Raw genomic sequence first — 24,965 nt, 5'->3', positions numbered from 1 at the left:
AGCCTCCGTGGGCTCCCTTCAGTGGCTCAGCTCTCCACCAGGTTAGTGCCAGCCTCTGTTGCCCTCTGGGGTGGTTGTGTAGGAGCTCTGAATGTTTGAAATGCCTGAACGTTTTAGGAGGGAAATAAAACACTTAGAGCCCGCTAACCTTGACCTTCCCCCTCCAACCATATGAATCCAACTCCATAGCTCATGTTTTTAACTAGGTGTAGAAGATGGGCATTAATGTGTATGAAAAGAGACTTTCAAATGAGGTACATGTGGCTCTGGAATCTTAGTGTACATCTATAAGACACAGAGGATTTTCCTTTGTGCGTGTCGTAGAGTTTTTGCAGGGTAGTGATTTTGTTGTTGTTTGGTTGTTTCCTGAATGGAAAACCCTCTGAACCGAGGCCAGCTGAGCGGATCCCCATGCACAGGGGCAGGAGAGGACCCCTAACTGGTCAGTGTTGCCACACCTCTTAAGGGGGGTCTGTTGGCATCTGTGGTGAGTGTGGGGGTATCAAAGGGGAATTTAGGGGCATATAGAAGCATGTGGGGGCCAATGGAGTGTCTTCTGGGGGTGTTTTAGTCGGATGGTTAGGGTTAGTTGTTGTGGGGAGTGGGGTTTGCAGATCTAGCCTCTGTGTTTGGGATGGGGGGGAGGGGGTTTCTGGCTCCGGCCTTTGTGGGGGGAGGGAGGGAGTTTGTGGCTCCGGCCTTTGTGTTTGGGGGGGGGGGGAAGGAGGGGGTTTGTGGCTCTGGCCTTTGTGGTTGGGGGGGGAGGGGGTTTGTGGCTCCAGCCTTCGGAGGTGGTGGGGTGGTTTTGTGGCTCCGGCCTTTAGTGTTTGGGGGGGGCAGGGAGGGGGAGGGGTTTTGTGGCTCCGGCCTTTGTGTTGGGGGGGGGGGAGGCGGGGGTGGGTGGGTTTGGTGGCTCCAGCCTTTGGGGGGTGCCTTGATGGCTCCGGCCTTTGGGTTGGGGGGTGCCTTGGTGGCTCCCTTCAGCTGCTCGGCTCCCCATCAGGTTAGTTCCAGCCTCTGTTGCTCTCTGGGGTTCTTCTATAGCAGCTCTGAATGTTTGAAATGCCTGAATGTTTTTGGAGGTGAATAAAAAGAGGCCAGCTAACCCTGACCCTCCCCCTCCAACCATATGAATCCAACTCCTTAGCTCATGTGGTTATCCAGGAGATTGGTATTAATCAGTATGAAAAGAGGCTTTCAAATGAGGTACGTGTGGTTGTGAAATCAATTTTACAGTGTGCTTCTATAATATACAAACAGTAGATTTCCCTTTGTGTGGTAGGGTTTTAAATGTATTGATTTTGTTGTTGTTTGGTTGTTTTTTACCTGAATGGAAAACCCTCTGAATCAAGGCCGGCTGAGCCGCTCACAATGCACAGGAGCAGGAGAGGATGCCTAACTGGTCAGTGTTGCCACCCTGCCTAAGGGGGTCTGCTGGCATCTATGGTGGGTGTGGGCATATCAAAGGGGAATTTAGGGGCATGTAGAGGCATGTGGGCGCCAATGGAGTGTTTCCTGGGGGTATTTTAGTTAGATGGTTAGGGTTAGTTACTAGGGAGGGTGGGTGGGGCGCACAGAATGTAACTTTGGCCTTTGTTGGCGGGGGGGACAGAATTCAGCTTTGGCCTTTGGGGAGGGTGGATTGCAGCTCTGATAAAAAAAGATGAAAAACATACGCAGTAACCCACAGTAAATAGGAAAACATGAAACAGATTTCTGGGACTGCAACAGTCCCACTTCCTCCTCTGTGAAAATGTGTTGAGTTTCCAAAATTGTTTGGCACGCAGGCCTTTAGGAGAGGTCCTACCTGTGTCCAGCACTGTAGTAAAGCCTGAAAAACTCCATCAATTGAGTTGTGGAGTTCATCTTTTTCCACAGGTCAGTTTCTGGTAACCATGGCAGAACCACCCCTCTGTTTGGCTGCTGGATCTGCTGAGGAACAGGATCTCTCTAGGCACCCCCTCCGAGGCTTTTTGGGCAGAACTCCTTGAACTCACTCAGGTCACCCCAGGAATAGAGAAGAGTCTCCAGGCAGGAAAAGGTACGTTTTAAAGGGAAAGAGGTAGCCTGTAAGCCGTAAGGGGATGCCCTTTGAGGGAGAAAGGCATCCAATGGCATCTGGCCTGTATTAGGAATAGTGTGGCCAGCAGGAGCAGGGAGGTCATTGTGCCCCTGTACTCTGATTTGGTTAGGTTGCACCTTGAGTACTGTGTCCAGTTCTGGGCCCCTCAGTTTAAGAAGGACATCGAGACACTTGAAGGTGTCCAGAGAAGGGCAACAAGGCTGGTGAGAGGCCTTGAACACAAGCCCTATGAGGAGAGGCTGAGGGAGCTGGGATTGTTTAGCCTGGAGAAGAGGAGGCTCAGGGGAGAGCTCAGTGCCCTCTACAACTACCTGAAAGGGGGTTGTAGCCGGGAAGGGGTTGGTCTCTTCTCCCAGGCAACCAGCACCAGAACAAGGGGACACAGTCTCAAGCTGCGCCAGGGGAGGTTTAGACTCGAGGTGAGGCGAAAGTTCTTCACGAAGAGAGTCATTAGTCATTGGAATGGGCTGCCTGGGGAGGTGGTGGAGTCACCGTCCCTCGAGGTGTTCAAGGGGAGATTGGACGTGGCACTTTGTGCCATGGTCTAGTCATGGGTCTGTGGTGAAAGGTTGGACTCGATGATCCTCGAGGTCTCTTCCAACCTTGGTGACACTGTGATACTGTGAACTTCCTCCTAACATACAACCTAAACCTCCCCTGGCGCAGCCTGAGACTGAGGTGAACTGAAATGGTGTGGGACTCTCTGAAATGAAATAGAGAGGAGATGAACTGAACTGAAAAGGTGTGGGCTTGGTGGGGCTCAGCTCCTCTTGGTGGTGCCCGGCTTTGCTGAGGTTGGCTCTTTGCTCAGCTTTTTCCTGGTTTCCTTGGGTTCCCTTCCAGGTAAGTGCCAGCCTCTGCTGCTCTCTGGGGTTCTTCTGTATCAGCTTGTTTGAAATGCTTGCATGTTCTTGGAGGGGATTAAAATCCCGAAGAGGCCAGCTAACCCTGACCCCCCCACCTCCAACTTCATAGCTCTCCTGTTTAACTAGGTGTAGAAGTGTGGTATTAATTTGTCTGAAAAGACGCTTTGAAATGAGCTACATGGGGTTCTGAAATATGTAAACTTACAGTGTGTATCTCTGGTACACAACTAATGGATTTTCCTTTCTCTGTGTTGTAGGGTTTTTAAATACTCATTGGTTTTCAATAAACCTTTATTTAGAATAAACCAAACCAGGTTGGAAGAGACCTTCAAGATCATCGCGTCCAACCCATCAACCAATCCAACCCACCCAAACAGCTAACCCATGGCACCAAGTACCCCATCAAGTCTCCTCCTGAACACCTCCAATGACGGCGACTCCACCACCTCCTTGGGCAGCCCGTTCCAATGGGCAATCACTCTTTGGTGTTGGGTTGTTTTTTATTGGAATGTAAAACCTTCTGAACAGAGGCCAGCGGGGTGCTTCCCATGCACGGTGGCAAGAGACACCCCCCTAACTGCTCAGTTGCCACCTCTCCTAAGGGGGTCTGTGTGCATCTGTGATGGGTGTGGGGCTATCCAAAGGGAAGTTAGGCACATGTGGGTGCCAATGGAGGGTCTCCTGTGAGTATTTTTGTTGGATGGTTAGGAGTAGTTGCCGTTGGGTGGGGGGAGGCTCCCTGAAATGTCCAACTAAAAGATTCCTTTGGGGCCCCTAGACCCCCCTCAGATGCTATCAGAACCCCTTAAAAGGCGTGTTAATAGCCCAGTTAGGGGCTTCTCTTGCCCTTGTGCATGGGGAAGCAGCTTTGCTAGGCTCTGTTCAGAGGGCTTTCCATCCAAAAGCAAAGAAACAAAGAATAACACCCCAACAAATAAAAAAGAAATAAAGAATGACAAATTCTCCCTGGTACAGACAAAGGTAAGTCCACTGTTTGTAATTGATTCACCTTTTATAGGTATGTTGTCAAAATTTGTTTCCACTCTCAGGGAAGCGGGAGGATTTTCTTCCCCTGAAAGGGTGGCTCGGCTCCCTTTGGCTCTCCGTATGCCCCCAGAGCCACCTCAGATGCCATCAGAACCCCTTAAAAGGTGTGTTAACAGCCCAGCTAGGGGCTTCTCTTGCCCTTGTGCATGGGGGAAGCAGCTTTGCTAGGCGCTGAACAAAGCCTCTCTCCAGAGGAGGGAATTTTGTTCCTGTATTCTTTATTTTCTTTGCTGTATATTTCTGTGTATATATTGTAAATACTCTATATATTGTGTAGATACACAACCTGCATTTTCACATTGCTTGTAAATATAGCATCCGTTTTGCTTCTCCAACTGAGTTAGCTGAGGTTTATTTTCCTCTTTGTGGGGGAGGGAAAGCTAGGCCTTATCTCTCAACCCCCCCACCAAGGGGTTAGGCTGTAGGGGTGTCAAGGGTCAGGGGGGTCAGGGGGTTGGGGGTCGGGGGGGCAAGGGTCAGGGGGCACAAGGGTCAGGGGGTCGGGGGGGCAAGGGTCAGGGGGCTGGGGGGTCAGGGGGTCAAAGGTCAGGGGGCAAGGGTCAAATGCCAGAGGTCAGGGTGCAAAATGACAAGGGTCAAGGTCAAAGGTCAGTGGTTAAAGGTCAAGGATCAGAGGTCAAAGTTCAAGGGTCAAAGGTTGGGGTCAAATGTCAAAAGGTCATGGATCAAGGGTCAAAAGGTCATGGCTCAAAGGTCGGGGCTGGGGGGGTCAAAGGTAAGGGGTCAAATGGCAAAGCCTGGGGTTAAAAGTCAAAAGATCAAGGGTCAAAGGTCAGGGGTCAAGGGTCAGGGGGGTCTGAGGCTCAAGGGTCAGGGGGGTCGGGGGGTTGGGGGTCAGGGGCATCAGGGCTCAAGGGTCAGGGGGGTCAGGGAGGGCAAGGGTCGGGGGGGCAAGGGGTAGGGGTAGGGCTCAAGGGTTAGGGGTTAGGGTTAGGGGTCAGAGTTAGGGGTTAGGGTTAGGGGTTAGGATTTGGATTTGTGCTGCAAACAGTGTTGATAATGCAGGGATGTTTTAATTCCTGCTGAGCACATTGCATACTCAGCAAGGATTTTCTAACTTAGCAAGGCCATGCCACATGCTCAGCCAGAAAGCTGGAGGGCAGGATGGCCAATGGACTACAACTAGTTGGTATGACACCAAAAGAAAGACAAAAGAAAAGGAATAATTTGTCATTAAAAAACCACAATTCCTGTAGTATTTTGAGTTCCTACTTAATAATATAAAGCAGTTTGTGGTTTGGTTGTTTTGTTTTTTTTTTGTTGTGCTGCAAAGATTTTGAAGGGAATTTCTAGGTATTAACTACAGCCAGAGCAAGCCTCTACTTGCCCTGGGAATGCAGTGAAAACCTTTTGGGAATTGGCTCTGCTTTGTTACTCCTAAAGCTATGAACAGACACACAGACAGTTGCTAACAGAGTTTCTTTGTGCATTCCAGGTCTGGTGCGTTCAGACTGGCAGGATCTTTCTGGGCCATCCAATTACAGTTTCTGTTGACACTTTTCAGCTCTTACATCCAGTTTGTGGACAGAGAATGTTGGTTTGTGGGGCCTGGCAGCGACAGTTTTCCAAAGAGGAGCTCTAAGGCCAGCTGCAAGGTTAAGTTTGGATTCTCCTGGAGTGCCTGTGCTTGAAACCCCCCAGTCTGCAGCACTGGGAGCATCTCCCCATGACCCCCAGTGCCCCCCTGAGCCCCTCCAGACCACCCCAAAGTCTTTCCACAGTCTCTGAGTTCTTCCCAGTGCCATTCAGTACCTCCCAGTTAACCCTTAGAATTCCCCAGTGCCCCCTCACTCCCCCCCAGTAACCTTGCCCCCCCACAGTCCTTCCACGGCCTCCCACTACCTCCCAGTACTGTCCTGAGCCCCTCCCAGTGCCTCCCAGTCCTTTCCCAGTCTGGGAGGAGGCTGGCAGGGGCTGAGAGGCACTGGGAAGGACTGGGAGCCATACCTGCAGCAGCTGGAGTCAGTTCTGGAGCCCTGGGAGACATCTGGAAGCAGCAGGATCCCAACCGGGAGCACTGGGAGGAACTGGGAGACAACTGGGAGAGCACTGGGAGCACTGTGAGTATCTCCACATAACCCCCTGTGCCCCCCTCAGCCCCTCCAGACCTGCCCAAAGTCTTTCCACAGTCTCTGAGTTCTTCCCAGTGCCATTCAGAGCCCTTCCCAGTACCTCCCAGTTAACCCTTAGAATTCCCCAGCGCCCCTTCACTCCCCCCCAGTAACCCACCCCCCCAGATCCTTCCACAGCCTCCCAGTACCTCCCAGTGCCCCCCCAATTCCCCCCCAGAGTCCTTAACAGCCTCCCTGTCCTTCCCTGTACTGTCCTGAGCCCTTTCCAGTACCCTCCCAGTCCCTTCCCAGTCCTTTCTCAGTTCCCTCCCAGTCCCCTCCCATTCCTCCCAGTCCTTCCCAATGCCCTCCCTTTCCATCCAATTCCCTTCCCAGTCCCTTCCAACTCTTTTCCCTTCCCATTCCCTTCTTAGTTCCCTCCCACTCCCCTCCCACTGGCTCCCCACTCCCCTCCCAGTCCCGTCACAGTGCACTCCCAGTCCTTCCCAGTCTCTCCCAGTACCCTCCCATTCCCATTCGAGTACACCCAGTTCCTCCCTGTCCTTTCCCACTCCCATCCCAGTCTCTTCCCAGTGCCCTCCCAGTCCATCCCAGCCCCTCCCAGTCCATCCCACTTCCTCCCATTCCATCCCAGTCCCTTCACAGTCACCAACCAGTCCCTTCCCCATCCCTTTCCAGTCCCCTCCCAGTTTCATAGTTTCATTCAGGGTTGGAAGGGACCACAAGGATCATCTAGTTCCAACCCCCCTGCCATGGGCAGGGACACCCCACACTAGATCAGGCTGGACAGAGCCTCATCCAGCCTGCTCTTAAACACCCCCAGGGACGGGGCCTCGACCACCTCCCTGGACAACACATTCCAGGGTTTCACCACTCTCATGGTGAAGAACCTCCTCCTCACATCTAGCCTGAATCTCCCCACCTCCAGCTTCATTCCATTCCCCCTAGACCTATCACTACCTGATATCCTGAGAAGTCCTTCCCCAGCCTTCCTGTACTGGAAGGCCACAATGAGGTCACCTGGGAGCCTTCTCTTCTGCAGACTGAACAGCCCCAACTCCTTCAGTCTGTCCTCATAGGAGAGGTGCTCCAGCCCTCTGATCATCCTTGTGGCCCTGCTCTGGACACGCTCCAGCACCTCCACATCCCTCTTGTAATAGGGGCTCCAGAACTGGACACAGTACTCCAGGTGGGGTCTCAGCAGGGCTGAGTAGAGGGGGAGGATCACCTCCCTCGACCTGCTAGCCACACTTCTCCTGATGCAGCCCAGGATCTGATTGGCTTTGCGGGCTGCAAGTGCACATTGAGAGCTCATGTTGAGCTTTTTGTCCACCAGCACCCCCAAGTCTCTCTCCTCAGGGCTACTTTCCAGCCAGTCACTGCCCAGCCTGTATTTGTGCCTGGGATTGCCTCGACCCAGATGCAGGACCCTGCACTTGCTCTTATTGAACTTTATGAGGTTGGCTTGTGCCCACCTCTCCAGCCTGTCAAGGTCCCTCTGGATGGCCTCCCTTCCCTCCAGCGTGTCTGCTGCACCACACAGCTTGGTGTCATCAGCAAACTTGCTGAGGGTGCACTCAATGCCACTGTCCATGTCACCCACAAAGATGTTGAATAAGACAGGTCCCAGGACTGATCCCTGAGAGACTCCGCTTGTCCCTGGCCTCCACTGGGACATGGAGCCATTGACAGCCACTCTTTGGGTGCGGCCATCAAGCCAGTTCCTTATCCATCTAGTGGTCCACCCATCAAACCCATGTGTCACCAGTTTGGAGACCAGGATGTGGTGCGGGACAGTGTCGAAGGCTTTGCTCAGGTCCAGGTAAATGACATCAGTTGCTCGCCCCTCATCTATTAATTTTGTCACCTGCTCATAGAAGGCCACCAGGTTGGTCAGGCAGGATTTGCCCTTGGCAAAGCCATGCTGACTGTTCCCAATCACCTCTTCACTATTCTTTTGAGCGAGTAGTGACTCCAGGAGGCTCTGCTCCATGATCTTTCCAGGCACAGAGGTGAGACTGACTGGCCTGTAGTTCCCTGGTTCCTCCTTCTTACCCTTTTTGAAGATGGGGGCTATGTTTCCCCTTTTCCAGTCTGTGGGGACTTCACCAGATTGCCATGACTTTTGAAATATGATAGAGAGGGGTTTAGCAACCTCATCTGCCAGTTCTCTCAGTACCCGTGGGTGTATCCCGTCGGGTCCCAGTCATACATGCACTACCTGGCAAGAGCCCTGGTGGACAATTGGAAGCAGTAGCATCCCCACTGGGAGACAACTGGGAGCACTGGGAGCATGACCCAGGAATTCCCAGTACCCCCCTCAGTCCCCCATTTCCCTCCCACAGCCCTTTACAGCCTCCCAGTCCATTCCCACTATGTCCCCTCCCTGTCCCTCCAAGTCCCCTCCCACACTGTCCCACTCCCTTCCCAGTCCCCTCCCAGTCCCTCCCTGTTTATTCCTGTCTCTCCCAGTACCTCCCAATCCCTTCTAGTCCTATCCCAGTATGGGAGGAGACCAGTAGGGACCAGGAGGCACTGGGAGACATGCCTGGACCAGCTGGAGGCATTGCTGGAGCCCTGGGACACAACTGGTAGCAGCAGGAACCCAACTGGGAGCACTAGGGGTCCCTGGGAGGAACTGGGAGACAACTGGGAGAGCACTGGGAGTATCTCCCCATGACCCCCAGTGCCCCCCTGAGCCCCTCCAGACCGCCCCAAAGTCTTTCCACAGTCTGTGAGTTCTTCCCAGTGCCACGTAGAGCCTTTCCCAGTATCTCCCAGTTAACCCTTAGAATTTCCCCAGTGCCCCTCACTCCCCCCCAGTAACCTTCCCCCCCCAGATCCTTTCACAGCCTCCCAGTACCTCCCAGTACTGTCCTGAGCCCCTCCCAGTGTCTCCCAGTCCTTTCCCAGTCTGGGAGGAGGCTGGCAGGGACTGAGAGGCACTGGGAGGGACTGGGAGCCATACCTGCAGCAGCTGAAGTCAGTTCTGGAGCCCTGGGAGACAACTGGAAGCAGCAGGAACCCAACTGGGAGCACTGGGAGCACTGAGAGTATGTCCCCATAGCTCCCAGTGCCCCCCTGAGCCCCTCCAGACCGCCCCAAAGTCTCTCCGCAGTCTCTGAGTTTTTCCCAGTGCCATTCAGAGCCCTTCCCAGTACCTCCCAGTTAACCCTTATAGTTCTCCAGTGCCCTTCACTCCCCCCCAGTAACCCTCCCCCCCCAGAGTCCTTCCACAGCCTCCCAGTACCTTCTAGTACTTCCCAGTAACCCCCAGTTCCTCCTAGTACCTCCTAGTCTCACATAATCACATAATCAACCAGGTTTGAAGAGACCTCAGATCTCATCAATTCCCTCCTATGTCTGCATCCCTATCCCCTCCTCACAATTAAACCATGGCTCCAGGTGCCACATCCAGTTCTTTTTTGGAACACCTCCAGGGATGGGGACTCCACCACCTCCCTGGGCAGCACATTCCAATGGCCAGTTCCTCTTTCTGGGATGAACTTTGTCCTCACCTCCAGCCTAAACCTCCCCTGGCACAGCTTGAGACTGTGTCCTCTTATTCTGGTACTGGGTGCCTGGGTGAACAGACCAACCCCCACCTGGCTACAACCTGCCCTCAGGTAGTTGTAGAGAGCAAGAAGGTCTCCCCTGAGCCTTCTCTTCTCCAGGCTAAGCAACCCCAACTCCCTCAGCCTTGCCTCACAGGGCTGTGCTCCAGACCCCTCCCCAGCCTTGTTGCCCTTCTCTGGACACCTTCCAGCATCTCAACATCTTTCCTAAACTGAGGGGCCCAGGAACTGGACCCAGAACTCAAGGTGTGGCCTGACCAGTGCTGAGCACAGGGCAGAATGACCTCCCTGCTCCTGCTGGCCACACTGTTCCTGATGCAGGCCAGGATGTATTTGGCCTTCTTGGCCACCTGGGCACACTGCTGGCTCATGTTCAGCTGGTGTCAGCCAGCACCCTCAAGTCCCTTTCAGCCTGGTTCCTCTCCAGCTAGTCTGACCCCAGCCTGTAGCAATGCCTGGGGTTGTTGTGGTAATGTGTAGAACCTGGCACTTGCATGTGTTCAATATCATGCCCTTGGACTCTGCCTGGAGGAAAGCAGAAAGTATCTATGGAAGGTTTCAGGACAGGAAAGAACAACAGGCTGCTGATGACGGAAGAACGGTCTGATGATAAAGAGGAGCTGACTGCAGTAAACAGCCTGAAGTGCGAGACAGAAGGACGCTCGCCTCCGTGCTGGAGAAGCTCAATCCCTCCCAGTCTCCTTCTCATCTTGCAGCGTGGCAGATTTCCCGGAGTGGGAAAGCAGAGCTGCGCTCTCTTTGGTCAGTGCAGTTTAGGTGGGAAGTGCTTCCACTGGCTCCATTGGTCCAGATCACCCCAGTTTGGGCTCTGTTTACTTTGGGGCCGTTTGGGCCCATTTAGGATCCTCTTTGGGACTTTTTTCCCAGTTGTTCCCAGTCCCTTCCAGTTCCTTCAGAGCTATCTCACAGTTCTCCCCAGTGCCTCCCACTTGAGCCTCCACTACCTCTTAGTCTCTACCAGTTTCCTCCCAGTTTTCTTTCAGTCTCTGACAGTTTCCTCCTCCTTCCCTCCCAGATTCCACCTCGTGCCCTCCCAGTCACTCCCAGTTTCTTCCCAGTCGCTTCCAGTTCTCTGCCAGTCCTTTGGTGGGAGGAAACTGTTGGGACCGGGAGGGCACCGGGAGGAGGCCATTACTGTGTAGTTTGGTAATACTGACGGCTGCAGCTGGTGCTGAGCTAAACAGAATGATCACAGAAGGCTTTTGCTCTGAAGCCAGAGCTGCCTGCTGGGGGAACGAACGTTTTTCTGACAGCTCTTGGAGGAACATTTCTGTAGAGGTGTTCCCCAGGGCGCCTCAGCTGCTCAGAACTCAACGTGTTGTCTTGGAGGGGAATAAAACCCATGGAAAGCTGAGCGTGAGGTGACAACGCAGGCACCGCCCCCCCCAGCGTGGCGCCGCCCCCCCAGCGTGGCGCCGCCCCCCCAGCGTGTCGCCGCCCCCCCAGCGTGGCGCCGCCCCCCCAGCGTGGCGCCGCCCCCCCAGCGTGGCGCCGCCCCCCCAGCGTGGCGCCGCCCCCCCAGCGTGGCGCCGCCCCCCCCAGCGTGGTGCCGCCCCCCCAGCGTGGCGCCGCCCCCCCAGCGTGGCGCCGCCCCCCCCAGCGTGGCGCCGCCCCCCCCAGCGTGGCGCCGCCCCCCTCCAACGTGGCGCCGCCCCCCTCCAACGTGGTGCCGCCCCCCCAGCGTGGCACCGCCCCCCCCAGCGTGGCACCGCCCCCCCCCAGCGTGGCACCGCCCCCCCCCCCAGCGTGGCACCACCCCGCCCAGCGTGGCACCGCCCCCCTCCAGCGTGGCACCGCCCCCCCAGCGTGGCACCACCCCGCCCAGCGTGGCACCACCCTCCTTCAGCGTGGCACCACCCTCCTTCAGCGTGGCACCGCCCCCCTCCAGCGTGGCACCGCCTCTCCCAGCGTTTCACCGCCCCCCCCAGCGTGGCACCGCCCCCCAGCCTGAACCCCACCCCCCAGTATGGCACCGCCCTCACCAACATGGCGCCAGATGCTTTAAAATGGCTCAGTGCAGGGTTGCGGCTGGTAGTGGTTGGAGCTCTTCTGCTCTGTCCCAGGTCAGTGCCAGTCTCTGCTGCTTTGCGGGGTTTCTCTATAGCAGCCGCTGGAGCTGCGCGGGGCTTGGCGGGGTGGCCAGCGGCGGGGCAGCGCGGGGCTTTTGGGGGGGGGGGGCGGCGTGTCCGGGCTTGGCCGGTGGGGCTCTGCGGGGGTGGCGGCTGCTGCCTCAACCGTACCCAGAGGCCCCGTGGGAGCTCAATGCTGCCACCCTGTGTGTAATGGCCGGCAGTGCAGCCGTGCCGGGGCGTGTGCCGCCCCGGGGGAGCTCAATGCTGCCACCCGGTGTGTAATGGCCGCCAGTGCAGCCGTACCGTGGCGTGTGCCGCCCCGGGGGAGCTCAGTGCTCAACCCTGTGTGTAATGGCCGGCAGTGCAGCCGTGCCGCGGCGTGTGCCGCCCCGGGGGAGCTAATTTCTGCAGCCTAACTGCGCTGAATGCTCGAAAATTCTTAGGGGAAGAGCGGAGAGCGGAGAGCTTGACTCGAGCGTCGCTATGGATCCGGCGCCTGCGCCCTAGCCCGGCTCTGCTCGTGCCAGAGGGGCAGCGTCCCGGTGGTCGCTATGGATCCGGCGCCTGAGCCCTAGCCCGGCTCTGCTGGCGCAAGAGGGGCAGCGTCCCGGTGGTCGCTATGGATACGGCGCCTGCGCCCTAGCCCGGCTCTGCTCGCGCTGGGCAGCAGTGTCCCGTTCGTCGCTATGGATACGGCGCCTGCGCCGCAGCGGGTCCGGTCCCGCGCACGCGCCCTCCTCGCGGGCTGCCCCCCGCTTTTCTGGCCGGGGGGGCGGGCGCCGCGCTGAGCAGCTTTGGAGCCGGAGCGGTCGCGGAGAGCCCTGATTCGGCGCCTGACGCCGTTCTGTGCCCCAGGGTGCCTGCGAACCGCCGTCTTTTGGCGGGGCAAGGGGTCCTGGCGCATTCGGGGAGCTCGCAGTGCGGTTTCCAGTGTCGCTGCCGGCCTGGGACTCCCAGGTGTGTTCCTTCCGGCGTCTGAAGGTGGTCTGGGGCCATCGGCAGGGCTTTTGGGGGTGACGGAGGAGGTCTGGGGACACCTAAAAGGGTCTGGGGATATGTAAAGTTCTGGTGGGGCGATCTGAAAGGATCAAGGGTCGTGGGGAGGCAGCTGGGCACCTCCGACGGACCCTTTGGGAGGTCTCTGCAGGCTCCCGTGGGAGCTGGGGGTGTCTCGGGATGGGTTTGGGTTTGTGCTGCAGACAGCGTTGATAATGACTTAGAGAAAGACACACAAGAGACTCAGTAAGTCTCTTGTATCGTGCTTCTATTCTGGCGCCTGACACAGGTAGGATCATTTCAAAAGAGCTGTGTGTCTTCAGAGAGGTTTGGGCAAACTTTTATACAAAAAGTTGTCTGTCTATAATGACAGAGGTCCAGCTGCTTCCTATCTATACAAAGCTTATCTATCTGAAAGAGCAGAAGTACACATATCATGCAGGTGTCCTTTGTCTTATACAAAAGAGCATCTTGTCCAAGACTAACAGAAGTGAATCACTGACAAATCCTGTTATTCCTTCTCTATCCAAAGGCTGTCTGCCAGCCCCTCTCCCCCTCCCTGCGTTCCGGCATTTCAGCTAACAAGCGGAAAATTCTTATCAACTCTGTGGTTCTGTTAATGAGACTTTTCTGTTCATCAATTCCCCCCTTTCTCACAGCCAACAGTATATTCCTATACTATATTTTCTTAAGTCAAACTTTGGACCCAGGCTTTCTGAGCTATCTTTCCCATGCTGACACTTGTGGAAGTTACTCTCAGATGTAGTCACCCAGTCTGATGCCCCCCAAGTCCAATTCATTGAGGCTTCCCCAAATAAAGGGGTCCTCATTTGGCCTCAAGGAAGTTCAGTGCATATCCAACAGTTAGAGAGATTAGTTTGCAAAGCCAATTCTTGCCTAACGTGTAAGTACATATTGCCTTCCCATCCCTCAACTTCCTTGCTGTGCCGCAAAGATTCTGAGGGGAATTTCTAGGTATTAACTACAGCCAGGGCAATCCTTCAAGTGCCCTAGGAATGCAGTGAAAACCTTTTGGGAATTGTTCCTGCTCTGGTACTCCTCAAGCTATGAGGAGCTCTTCAGGGCAGCTCCAAGGTTAGGTTTGGATTCTCCTGGAGTCGCACACAGAACGAGTCTCACGATTCCAGTGGTCTAATTTCATAGCTGCATTTTCTTCTCTCTGCCTAGGTGACAGGACGACCTCACTAATGAAGAGAGATAGCCTGAGCTCTGCAGGAACCTTGAACCCAAGCAGCCAGTGCCTTCTGTGAGTACAAGCTGTCCTTGCTCAACATGGAACTAGTTGAGAGCTGAAGCCAGACCATACCTTAATTCCCTCAGCTTTCTCTTCTGCAGATTAAACAGTCCCAGTTCCTTCAGCCACTCCTCATAAGGCTTGTTATCCAGACCCCTCACCAGCTTTGTGGCCCTTCTCTGGACTCACTCTCTCACAAGGGGTGTCCTGGGGAACACCACTTGTGCCCGGCCGGCCACCGGCTGGGTTTAACTCTGTTCCCCACCGCTCTTGGGGCCCAGCCATCCATCCTGTTCTGCTGTCCAGCAGTCCCTTTGAAAGCAAATCCATCTGAAAAAAGAAGTAGCAGAGAAGGAAAGCTGAAGCTGCAAAGACTGCAGTCCCCTCAGTTCTTGTGGTACCCTCTGTGAGATCCTAAGCCACCTGAACTGAGCCGGTCAGGCAGCCAAGCTAGTGCAGCAGTGTCTTCTGGAGAGTTGATAGGAGCCAGTTCTGTGGGGTTTGTTGAAGTGAGTGGCCAGTCGTTCTACATGAACAATTGTCTTAGTGCTAGCAAGCAGGAGGCTCTGAAGTGTGGTACTTTGAGAGCTCCATTCATACTTGCCCTTCAGGAGGAGCCAGCTCTTTCATTGAAGGATCTTCCTGAGGTGTCCAAGTACAATTTCTGTTCACACTTTTCAGCTCTTACATCCAGGTTGCTGACAGAGGATGTTGGGTTTGTGGGCCCTGGCAGCGACAGTTTTCCAAAGAGGAGCTCTAAGGCCAGCTGCAAGGTTAGGTTTGGATTCTCCTGGGGTGCCTGTGCTTGAAAGCCCCCCAGAGGCCGTGCAGAGTGGTGCTCGCAGTAGCTCTGTGCAAGTCTGCTGTGGGCTCAGGAGGCCAGTATCTAGAGAGAGGGAGAGGGAAGGACAGAGACACTTCTAAGACAGTTTTAAAGAAATAATTATGAGAAGAGGCAAATTAATTCTGGGGACTCATGTGATATATCTGTTTAAGAGAAAAAAAAATGAAGGAGGTTTCTGACCATAACCAGGCTGACAAAGCACAGTAATGTGGTTTCCTATGGGATTCAACTCCTCCTGCATTGCACAGGACACTTCAACAGCTGTCCTGACAAGCTCTAAGTAATGAACTTAATCCACCCTGTGCGAGCAATGGGGCAAAAGATTACAAAATCCATGTATGCAGTTGAGATGTGTTACGTTGGGACGCCCAGGATACACCTCATCAAGCTCTCCTAGTGTTTAGACGCAAGATGGAAGAAGGAAGGGGGAAGACAGAGCAGAAGGTATATTTAAATATGAAACTCCTAGGCTGAAAGAGAAGAAAAACATTTTAAAGACCACTCAGTGAGACTCTGTCACCAGCATAGCTAATCACAGAATCACTGAGTGTTAGGGGCTGGAAGGGACCCCAAAATAGCATACGGTCCAACCCCTGTGCCAGTGCAGGATCACCTGGGGCAGGTTTTGAATGTCTCCAGAGACTCCACTAACTCTCTGGGCAGCCTGCTCCAGGGCTCTGGCACACACAGTGAAAAGGTTTTCCCTTCTGCTCCTGTGGAACTTCCTCCTTTTATTCATCGGACACAGCGAAGCCGCTCGGTCGTGTTGCTGCGGCAAGGTGACCCACCCTGTAGTTCAGGGCCTGGGTCTGTGCCTTCATGGCAGCCTGTTCCCTTGGCACCCTGTCAGCTTAACAGCCCTGTACTCGGGGTCTGTGTGACGAGTTGTGGAGCCCTCCATCCCCCTTCTGTCCCCAGCAGCAGCCCAAGGTCCCTGTAAGCAGGGCTGGGGAGGCTGCTTTAGGCAGCTAACAGGAACCAACCTTGCCTGGCCCTTAGGGGGCTGAGGTCAGTCCCTGGGCTCCTGAAGAGGTGGTGTTGCGCTGCTGCCAGGAGGGCCGGCCCGTAGGTGGGACACGGGCCAGAGCCTGTGGCTCTCTGTGGGGCTTTTTGGGAGTGCTGCTGAGGCCTCACTCTGTCCTGTTGGCATCCTTTGGCAGGGTAGCCAGATCCTAGGCCTGATGTCTATCGTTAGCTCAATCGCAGAATTTCCTCGTCTGCTGTTCCTGTCCGTAAATTTTTGCCAGTGCTTCTGTAATAAAAAGGTTTTTATTTCTCCTGTAACTTGCAAGCTGGTGACCTCCTTAGGAGCACCACTGTGTTGTTCACAAAGTTCTTTGCTGTTGCAAAGCTGGGAGAAGTGCGAGGTTCAGCTGATGAAGTTTCTCTCTTTAGGGGTGTCTGCTCAGCCGTCCTCTTCCTGGATCTCGGAGCTTTGTCTCTCCCTGTTTGCGGTGCCCCGACAAGGACTTGTGCCGACACATCCTCGGGAAGCTGAAACCACCAAAGGGTTTAATGGGTGAGAGTAAAGCTCAGCTGTGTGCTGAAGCTGCAAACCTTGCCCAGAAGGCTGTCCCCGGCTCGGGGTGATAAAAAGAACAGGAGCGTAGCCGCTCGGCTGTCTTTCCTTCTGTGATGCCACAGGGGGGTGGGCGAGGATACAGCAGAGGAGCAGTGAGGGAGGGGTGAGGGCAGCCTCCCACAAAGGCTGCTTGCAGACCTGAAATGCCAAATGTTTGAAATGCCAGGACGTTCTTGGAGGGTAGGGAAAGCCCCGGGAAAGTGTAAGAGTGAGTGTGAGGTGTTCCAGCAGAGGAACAGCGGTGCTGCTTATTGAGAGATTGCAGAAGGGCAGTGATTTGTGTGCAGAAAGGCCTTGACGTGACCCCCCTCTGTTCTGTAGAAAGGCTTCTAGAGGAGAAAAGCACATCCTGAGCAGAGCCACGGGGGGGTGTGGGGTGTGGTTTGAAGCAGAAATAGCAACTGTCTCTCAATTAAAACAGTGGATTGTCTTTCATGTGTGTGTGTGGTGTGCTGGTTTTTCATTGACTGGACAAAGCTCTGCAGGGAGACCAGCTGATCTGCTCCCGAGGCACAGCAGCACCGGACCCGCTGAGCGTTGGGGGCCTGTTAAGGAGGGTCTGCTGTCATCTGAAGTGGGCTTGGGGGTATGAAAGGGGGATTTGGGGGCATGTGAAGGGTTCTGGGAGCATCTAGAGGTGTCTGGGGACCTCTGGAGGGGCTCCTGGGTCATGTCTGGAGGGTCAGGGAGGAGTGGGGGGGTCTGTGCCTCAGTGTGGTTTCGGGGTCTCTGTGTCAGGTCCCCACAGCGTGTGGGTTGCTGTGTGGCACTGCTGGAGTCTCGGTGTCCCTAGCGCCCCTGACTCTTCTGCTCACTGCTCCCACCTTGTGGGCACGGCCAGGTACTGCTTGCTGTCGCCTGCTGCCAAGGGTGTGAGTGGCCTCTGCAGGGAGGCGCAGAGAGGTATTCTGGGGCGTCTAGAGGGGCTTTGTGGGCATCGAGAGGTGTCTGGCGGCCTCTGGAGGGTCTCCGGGGGGGTCTCTGGAGGGTCCTGAAGCAGCTGAGGGGGCGGGGAGTGGTGGTGTTGTGTTAGAGGTCTCTGGGGGGTTCCAGGGTTTGGGGTCCCGCAGGATTGGGGTGGTCTCACCCCGGTATTGGGTGTCCTGCAGTCCCAGGACCCCCCAGCCACATCTCCCCCGGCATCTCAAGGCGAGCTGCGAGCACCTCAAGGGCCTTAGAGGGTGACAAAGGAGGTCTGGGGGCATGTAGACGGAAGTGAGGGCACCAAGATGGCGTCGCCCTCCCCGTGACAGCGCCTGCCCTTCCCAAGATGGCGTCGCCCTCCCCGTGACAGCGCCTGCCCTTCCCAAGATGGCGCCGCCCTGCACGTGACAGTGCCTGCCCTTCCCAAGATGGCGCCGCCCTCGCCCCGTCGGCTCCGACCTAGCCAGCGTAACTATCGTCCCCTCTGCTTTCTCCGCTCCGCATCAGCTCAGTGTAGACTCTGCTGCTCTCTGGAGTTGTTCTGTCCCTGCTGCAGGACTCTGCTATGGGTCTGAGGGTGGGCAGCAGCGGGGGGGGGGGCGAGAAACACCAGCGGCGAGGGGGGGTGGGTGGGGTGGGTGTCGATTTGCCGCGGTCGGGAGCAGTCTGCTCCCAGTTCACGAGCTGTTCTTCTGTCTCTCCCAGCTCTTGCAGGCTGACCCAAATGCCCCCAGACTCGCCCAGCGATCCCAGGGTGAACCCGGCAGCACCCAGACTCGCCCAGCGATCCCAGGGTGAACCCAGCAGCACCCAGACTCGCCCAGCGATCGTCACGTGATTAGGGGCCGCGCAAAGGAGGGGCGGGGAGCAGAGAAAGCGGCGGCGGCGCTGTGAGGGGATAGGAAAGGGAAAGGATGGGAAGGGAGCTAGAGGGGAGGGGGTGCGGGGAAGAGCGCGCAGGTTACGTCACTGGAGGAGGGGCTTGAGGGAGACAATAGGCTGGCTATGGGGGGCGGGGCTGGAGGACTGGAGGCGGGGCTAGAGGTCGGCAATAGGATGGCTATGGGAGGGGGCGGAATGAGAGGGCATCTGCGTCACAGGGGGGCGGAGTTTGAGTGAAATAGGATGGCTATGGAGGGGGCGGGGAAAGGGCTGAGGGAGGTTGCAGGAGGCGGGGCAGGAGGACTGGAGGCGGGGCTGGAGGGCGACAATAGGATGGCTATGGAAGGGGGTGGGGCTCGAGGAGGGTAGCAGGATGGTTATGGGGGGCTATGGAGTCCCTGTTGTGTCGGCACAAGGGCTACGGCTGCTGCGACGGTACAGCCTCGCCCTGCCAGCCTAGCAGGGGATCTCCTGCTTGGCTTGTGTGGGCTCCAGGTAGGGTTTGATCTCTGTCAGACAGGAAGGAAAGGCTGAAAAGGAAATTGCTCAGTCCACGCTTTTACCGAGGAGCTGAGGCTTCTGCCAGTGTAAACTCCAACCGAGCAGGTAGGTAAGCAGGAGTCCTCTGATGGGTATAATGGGGGTGGCAAAGAGACTTCCCTTGTTTCCAGTGTGGAAAACCTCTTGTTTGTCCCCTGACCCCAGAAGCTTCTCACAGGGGCTGTGTTCCTCACTAACAGCAAGGCTGCGCTCGGCCCCTGGGGATGCTGCAACCGGAGCAGAGAAGCTGTGTTCCTGGCAGTTCTCTCTCCACCTGGATCAGGATGAAGGTGCAGGCCATTGCTCTGCAGCTGGGCACTGCTGAGAGCTGCAGCTGGTACCCAGATCAAAGACAGCTTTGTCTCTAAGGCCAGTGCTTCTCTGCAGAGGAACCAAGATTTCTCTGCAGGTGTTGCCCAGGCTTCCTCATCTGCTCAGAATGCCCAGCTCCAGTGCCAGGCTGATGTCACCTCACAGCCGTCACTCCGTGGGTGCTCGCCTAGGAGTGCCGGAAATCTTCCTGGAACTATTGGAGAAAAGGAAGCTTTGTCTGTCTCTGTTTGCGGTGCCCTGAGAAGGACTTGTACCGACACAGGCTCAGAAAGCTGAAACAAAACAATGAGAGCAACAGATGGAAGAGATTGCTTGATTGCCAGCAAGAAATGCACCAACTGCAAGGTGACTATGGGGTAGTAAATCCCAGAAGGTAAATCAACATTGCCAAATGGCAGTGTTTCCTCTTCACCATGGGTTACCCTATTAGAATATGTATTTCCAGCATAGAGGGGATCTTTGCTGCGTGACTAAGAGTGGGATCGTTCCAGTGGGAAACATCATCTGCTCCTGAGCCATTGGAATCTCTCCCAGAGAGACGCAGAGGTACTGTGCTGACAGGCAGAAGCAACCAGAAGGGTTTCAGGTTAGGGGTAGGTGTTGATTCTGGCCTAGAAACCCCTTAATGAGTTTTGTGCCTTGTTACCTGAGAAACAAAGTTTGTCCTGTTGTGTTTCCACCCCTAGAAAAAGCTGAAGAGCTTTGGTTCACCATGCTAAGTTGGCAGGGCAGGAAGACATCAGCGCCCAGCCTCCAGCCACGCCCGCTGGAACATGCTTTCCAATTAGTACGCTACCTCTTAGGTTTCCAACCTGGGTATTCAAAGAACGCTGAGGAAAGTGGGGGCAGGTGCTTTTGCCAGGCAGCCTCCAATGAGCAGGCCCGGGGCAACGAGGAGGAGGCAGCAGCCAGCATGTACAGGCATTTCCTGGGGCTCAGTGAATGTTTAGAGCTCAGGGGCTCAGCCTGTGTTTCCGCTTCCTTTTCTTCAGCAAAGGAGTTCGGTTTGGCTGTCCGGAGCCGTGCTCTGCACCCGAATGCCGTACCGAGCGTGAGGGAAAGATGAAGCAACACCCACGTAGGCACCCAGGGAAAAAGCGGAGGTTGTCTTAGGAGCTGGTTTGAGACAAAATTCACCCAACTCCTTCTGCGGTGGTGTACAGGAAAGAGTCGGTAGGGGAAGCCGCAGGACAGCCTGCAGCAAAGCTCAGGACTTGTTCCCTCGCCTCTGCCTTCTGCACGTCTCCTCGTCGGCCGCCTGTAAGCGAGACGCTTCACCAGCTGGCTTGTTTGAATTCAGCAAAGTTATGGCATGGAAGTTATCTGGTAGGAGTCGTTGCTAAACAGATGCAGTTGAAGCTTTGTATCTTCCGTTCTCTCTACTAGTTATTCTAATCTTGCCCTGTTGGTTTAGCCCATCAGTTTTCATGTTCTCTTCATCTATTAATAGCAGAAGAAAGGGCCCCTTGATTCCAGTATTTCTTGCTGTAGTTCAGAGGTAGAGTTGGCTTTCCCTCTGACCTTTTATACTTTTACTTTAAGTGGAACCCAAAACTGAATAGGATACTTTGTGTAAAGCTTGAGCAGCCCTTAACTTTCGAGTTATTATACTGCATGCACTACTGCTTTGCAACATTCACAGGCCTGTGGTGGTGTCAGATGGTTCACTTGCATTTAGCTCCTCAGGGGCTAGGGCTTCCTTTGGGCTGATAGTCTTGGCCAAAGCTGCAATATTCAGTCCTTGCTGTGAAAGGCAGGAGGTGCTGGCTGGGCAGTTTGCTTTATTTTGTGCCTTTTTGGGGGTGAATCAAAGGGAGTGGGGGGATTGTGGGTGGGCTGGTTCTGCCACGTGGGGCAGGGGGCTGCTGCAGCAGAGGAGCAGGTGAGCGAGGGCTGGGGGCCCCCCCCCTAAAGTGCTGAAAATTCTCCGAGGGGACCACAATATCTTTAAAAGTGTAAGTACTGGGGTGAGGCGAGGCGGAGGCAAACCTCTGGTTTGCAGCTGGAGAGGGAGGGCTTGGAGTGACTGGTGCGTAAGAAAGCTTTGGAAACGACCCCTGTCTGCCCTCTCTGCTTCTAAAAGGCTTTTAGCATTGGAAAATAAAAGCCACGTGGGGGCCCGGCTGCTGCCCACGCCCAGGGAGGTGCTCAGTGCTGCCACCCGGTGTGTAACGGCCGGCAGTGCAGCCGTGCCGCGGCGTGTGCCGCCCCGTAGGAGCTCAATGCTGCCACCCTGTGTGTAACGGCCGGCAGTGCAGCGGTGCCGCGGCGTGTGCCGCCCCGTGGGAGCTCAATGCTGCCACCCTGTGTGTAACGGCCGGCAGTGCAGCCGTGCCGCGGCGTGTGCCGCCCCGGGGGAGCTAATTTCTGCCACCCGGTGTGTAACGGCCGGCAGTGCAGCCGTGCCGCGGCGTGTGCCGCCCCGTGGGAGCTCAATGCTGCCACCCGGTGTGTAATGGCCGGCAGTGCAGCCGTGCCGCGGCGTATACCGCCCCGTGAGAGCTCAGTGCTGCCACCCGGTGTGTAATGGCCGGCAGTGCAGCTGTGCCGCGACGTGTGCCGCCCCGGGTGAGCTAATTTCTGCAGCCTAACTGCGCTGAATGCTCGAAAATTCTTAGGGGAAGAGCGGAGGGCGGAGAGCTTGACTCGAGCGTCGCTATGGATCCGGCGCCTGCGCCCTAGCCCGGCTCTGCTGGCGCCACAGAGGCAGCGTCCCGGTGGTCGCTATGGATACGGCGCCTGCGCCGCAGCGGGTCCCGTCCCGCGCACGCGCCCTCCTCGCGGGCTGCCCCCCGCTTTTCTGGCCGGGGGGGCGGGCGCCGCGCTGAGCAGCTTTGGAGCCGGAGCGGTCGCGGAGAGCCCTGATTCGGCGCCTGACGCCGTTCTGTGCCCCAGGGTGCCTGCGAACCGCCGTCCTTTGGTGGGGCAAGGGGTCCTGGCGCATTCGGGGAGCTCGCAGTGCGGTTTCCGGTGTCGCTGCCGGCCCGGGACTCCCAGGTGTGTTCCTTCCGGCGTCTGAAGGTGGTCTGGGGCCATCGGCAGGGCTTTTGGGGGTGACGGAGGAGGTCTGGGGGCACCTAAAAGGGTCTGGGGATATGTAAAGTTCTGGTGGGGCCATCTGAAAGGATCAAGGGTCGTGGGAGACAACTGGGAAACAACTGGGAGTATGACCCAGGAATTCCCAGTACCCCCCTCAGCCCCCCATTTCCCTCCCAGAGCCCTTTACAGCCTCCCAGTCCATCCCATTTTCTCCTACACCTTTCCCAGTCTGGGAGGAGACTGGTAGGGGCTGGAAGTTTCTGGGAGAGTCAGGGAGCCATACCTGCAGCACCTGGAGTCAGACCTGGAGCCTTGGGAGACAACTGGAAGCAGCAGGAACCCAACTGGGACAAAAGTGGGAGACAGCTGTGAAAGTCCCCTCCCAGTCCATTCCTACTATGTCCCCTCCCTGTCCCTCCAAGTCCCCTCCCATACTGTCCCACTCCCCTCCCAGTCCCTCCCTGTTTATTCCTGTCCCTCCTAGTACCTCCCAATCCCTTCTACCCCTATCCCAGTATAGGAGACCAGTAGGGACCAGGAGGCACTGGGAGACATACCTGGACCAGGTGGAGGCATTGCTGGAACCCTGGGAGACAACTGGAAGCAGTGGGAACCCAACTGGGAGCACTAGGGGTCCCTGGGAGGAACTGGGAGACAAGTGGGGGAGCACTGGGAGTATCTCCCCATGACCCCCAGTGCCCCCCTGAGCCCCTCCAGACTGCCCCAAAGTCTTTCCACAGTCTCTGAGTTCTTCCCAGTGCCATTCAGAGCCCTTCCCAGTACCTCCCAGTTAACCCTTAGAATTCCCCAGTGCCCCTCACTCCCCCCCAGTAACCTTCCCCCCCCAGATCCTTTCACAGCCTCCCAGTACCTCCCAGTACTGTCCTGAGCCCCTCCCAGTGTCTCCCAGTCCTTTCCCAGTCTGGGAGGAGGCTGGCAGGGACTGAGAGGCACTGGGCGGGACTGGGAGCCATACCTGCAGCACCTGGAGTCAGTTCTGGAGCCCTGGGAGACAACTGGAAGCAGCAGGAACCCAACTGGGAGCACTGGGAGCACTGAGAGTATGTCCCCATAGCTCCCAGTGCCCCCCTGAGCCCCTCCAGACCGCCCCAAAGTCTCTCCGCAGTCTCTGAGTTTTTCCCAGTGCCATTCAGAGCCCTTCCCAGTACCTCCCAGTTAACCCTTATAGTTCTCCAGTGCCCCTCACTCCCCCCCAGTAACCCTCCCCCCCCAGAGTCCTTCCACAGCCTCCCAGTACCTTCTAGTACTTCCCAGTAACCCCCAGTTCCTCCTAGTACCTCCCAGTCTCACATAATCAACCAGGTTTGAAGAGACCTCAGATCTCATCAATTCCCTCCTATGTCTGCATCCCTATCCCCTCCTCACAATTAAACCATGGCTCCAGGTGCCACATCCAGTTCTTTTTTGGAACACCTCCAGGGATGGGGACTCCACCACCTCCCTGGGCAGCACATTCCAATGGCCAGTTCCTCTTTCTGGGATGAACTTTGTCCTCACCTCCAGCCTAAACCTCCCCTGGCACAGCTTGAGACTGTGTCCTCTTATTCTGGTACTGGGTGCCTGGGTGAACAGACCAAACCCCACCTGGCTACAACCTGCCCTCAGGTAGTTGTAGAGAGTAAGAAGGTCTCCCCTGAGCCTCCTCTTCTCCAGGCTAAGCAACCCCAGCTCCCTCAGCCTCGCCTCACAGGGCTGTGCTCCAGACCCCTCCCCAGCTTTGTTGCCCTTCTCTGGACACCTTCCAGCATCTCAACATCTTTCCTAAACTGAGGGGCCCAGGAACTGGACCCAGAACTCAAGGTGTGGCCTGACCAGTGCTGAGCACAGGGCAGAATGACCTCCCTGCTCCTGCTGGCCACACTGTTCCTGATGCAGGCCAGGATGTATTTGGCCTTCTTGGCCACCTGGGCACACTGCTGGCTCATGTTCAGCTGGTGTCAACCAGCACCCTCAAGTCCCTTTCTGCCTGGTTCCTCTCCAGCTAGTCTGACCCCAGCCTGTAGCAATGCCTGGGGTTGTTGTGGTAATGTGTAGAACCTGGCACTTGCATGTGTTCAATATCATGCCCTTGGACTCTGCCTGGAGGAAAGCAGAAAGTATCTATGGAAGGTTTCAGGACAGGAAAGAACAACAGGCTGCTGACGACGGAAGAACGGTCTGATGATAAAGAAGAGCTGACTGCAGTAAACAGCCTGAAGTGCGAGACAGAAGGACGCTCGCCTCCATGCTGGAGAAGCTCAATCCCTCCCAGTCTCCTTCTCATCTTGCAGCGTGGCAGATTTCCCGGAGTGGGAAAGCAGAGCCGCGCTCTCTTTGGTCAGTGCAGTTTAGGTGGGAAGTGCTTCCACTGGCTCCATTGGTCCAGATCACCCCAGTTTGGGCTCTGTTTACTTTGGGGCCGTTTGGGCCCATTTAGGATCCTCTTTGGGACTTTTTTCCCAGTTGTTCCCAGTCCCTTCCAGTTCCTTCGGAGCTCTCACACAGTTCTCCCCAGTGCTTCCCACTTGAGCCTCCACTACCTCTTAGTCTCTACCAGTTTCCTCCCAGTTTTCTTTCAGTCTCTGACAGTTTCCTCCTCCTTCCCTCCCAGATTCCACCTCGTGCCCTCCCAGTCACTCCCAGTTTCTTCCCAGTCGCTTCCAGTTCTCTGCCAGTCCTTTGGTGAGAGGAAACTGTTGGGACCGGGAGGGCACCGGGAGGAGGCCATTACTGTGTAGTTTGGTAATACTGACGGCTGCAGCTGGTGCTGAGCTAAACAGAATGATCACAGAAGGCTTTTGCTCTGAAGCCAG

At 56.0% G+C, this 24,965-nt stretch overlaps 3 long non-coding RNA genes across 8 annotated transcripts in view; all 3 read left to right on the top strand.

Moving 5' to 3' along the window:
- The first annotated feature begins 955 nt into the window (after positions 1–955).
- LOC137444770 (uncharacterized) lies at positions 956–4,434 on the top strand. The gene is made up of 3 exons (XR_010988279.1): positions 956–1,402; positions 1,879–2,041; positions 3,207–4,434. It is a non-coding gene; the product is annotated as an uncharacterized lncRNA (long non-coding RNA).
- A 513-nt stretch (positions 4,435–4,947) lies between these two features.
- LOC137444764 (uncharacterized) overlaps positions 4,948–24,965 on the top strand; it is a 47,008-nt gene continuing 26,990 nt past the window's right edge. Inside the window, exons 1-8 of one of the 6 annotated variants that reach the window (XR_010988274.1) lie at positions 11,653–11,748; positions 13,942–14,020; positions 16,248–16,371; positions 18,064–18,248; positions 18,757–18,846; positions 18,981–19,458; positions 19,559–19,659; positions 20,106–20,694. This is a non-coding gene — a long non-coding RNA (uncharacterized lncRNA). The other 5 variants (XR_010988273.1, XR_010988269.1, XR_010988271.1 and 2 more) reach the window with 5 other exon arrangements.
- Positions 7,672–10,920, top strand: LOC137444771 (uncharacterized). Its single transcript, XR_010988280.1, has 3 exons — positions 7,672–7,911; positions 8,052–8,101; positions 8,582–10,920. It is a non-coding gene; the product is annotated as an uncharacterized lncRNA (long non-coding RNA).

The sequence above is a fragment of the Melanerpes formicivorus genome, unplaced genomic scaffold, assembly GCF_026170545.1.
Source record: "Melanerpes formicivorus ecotype bairdi unplaced genomic scaffold, bMelFor1.0.p_v2 SCAF_13, whole genome shotgun sequence".
NCBI lineage: Eukaryota > Metazoa > Chordata > Aves > Piciformes > Picidae > Melanerpes > Melanerpes formicivorus.
The sequence above is the reverse complement of the archived record's forward strand: the minus strand, read 5'-3'. Positions and strand labels throughout refer to the sequence as shown.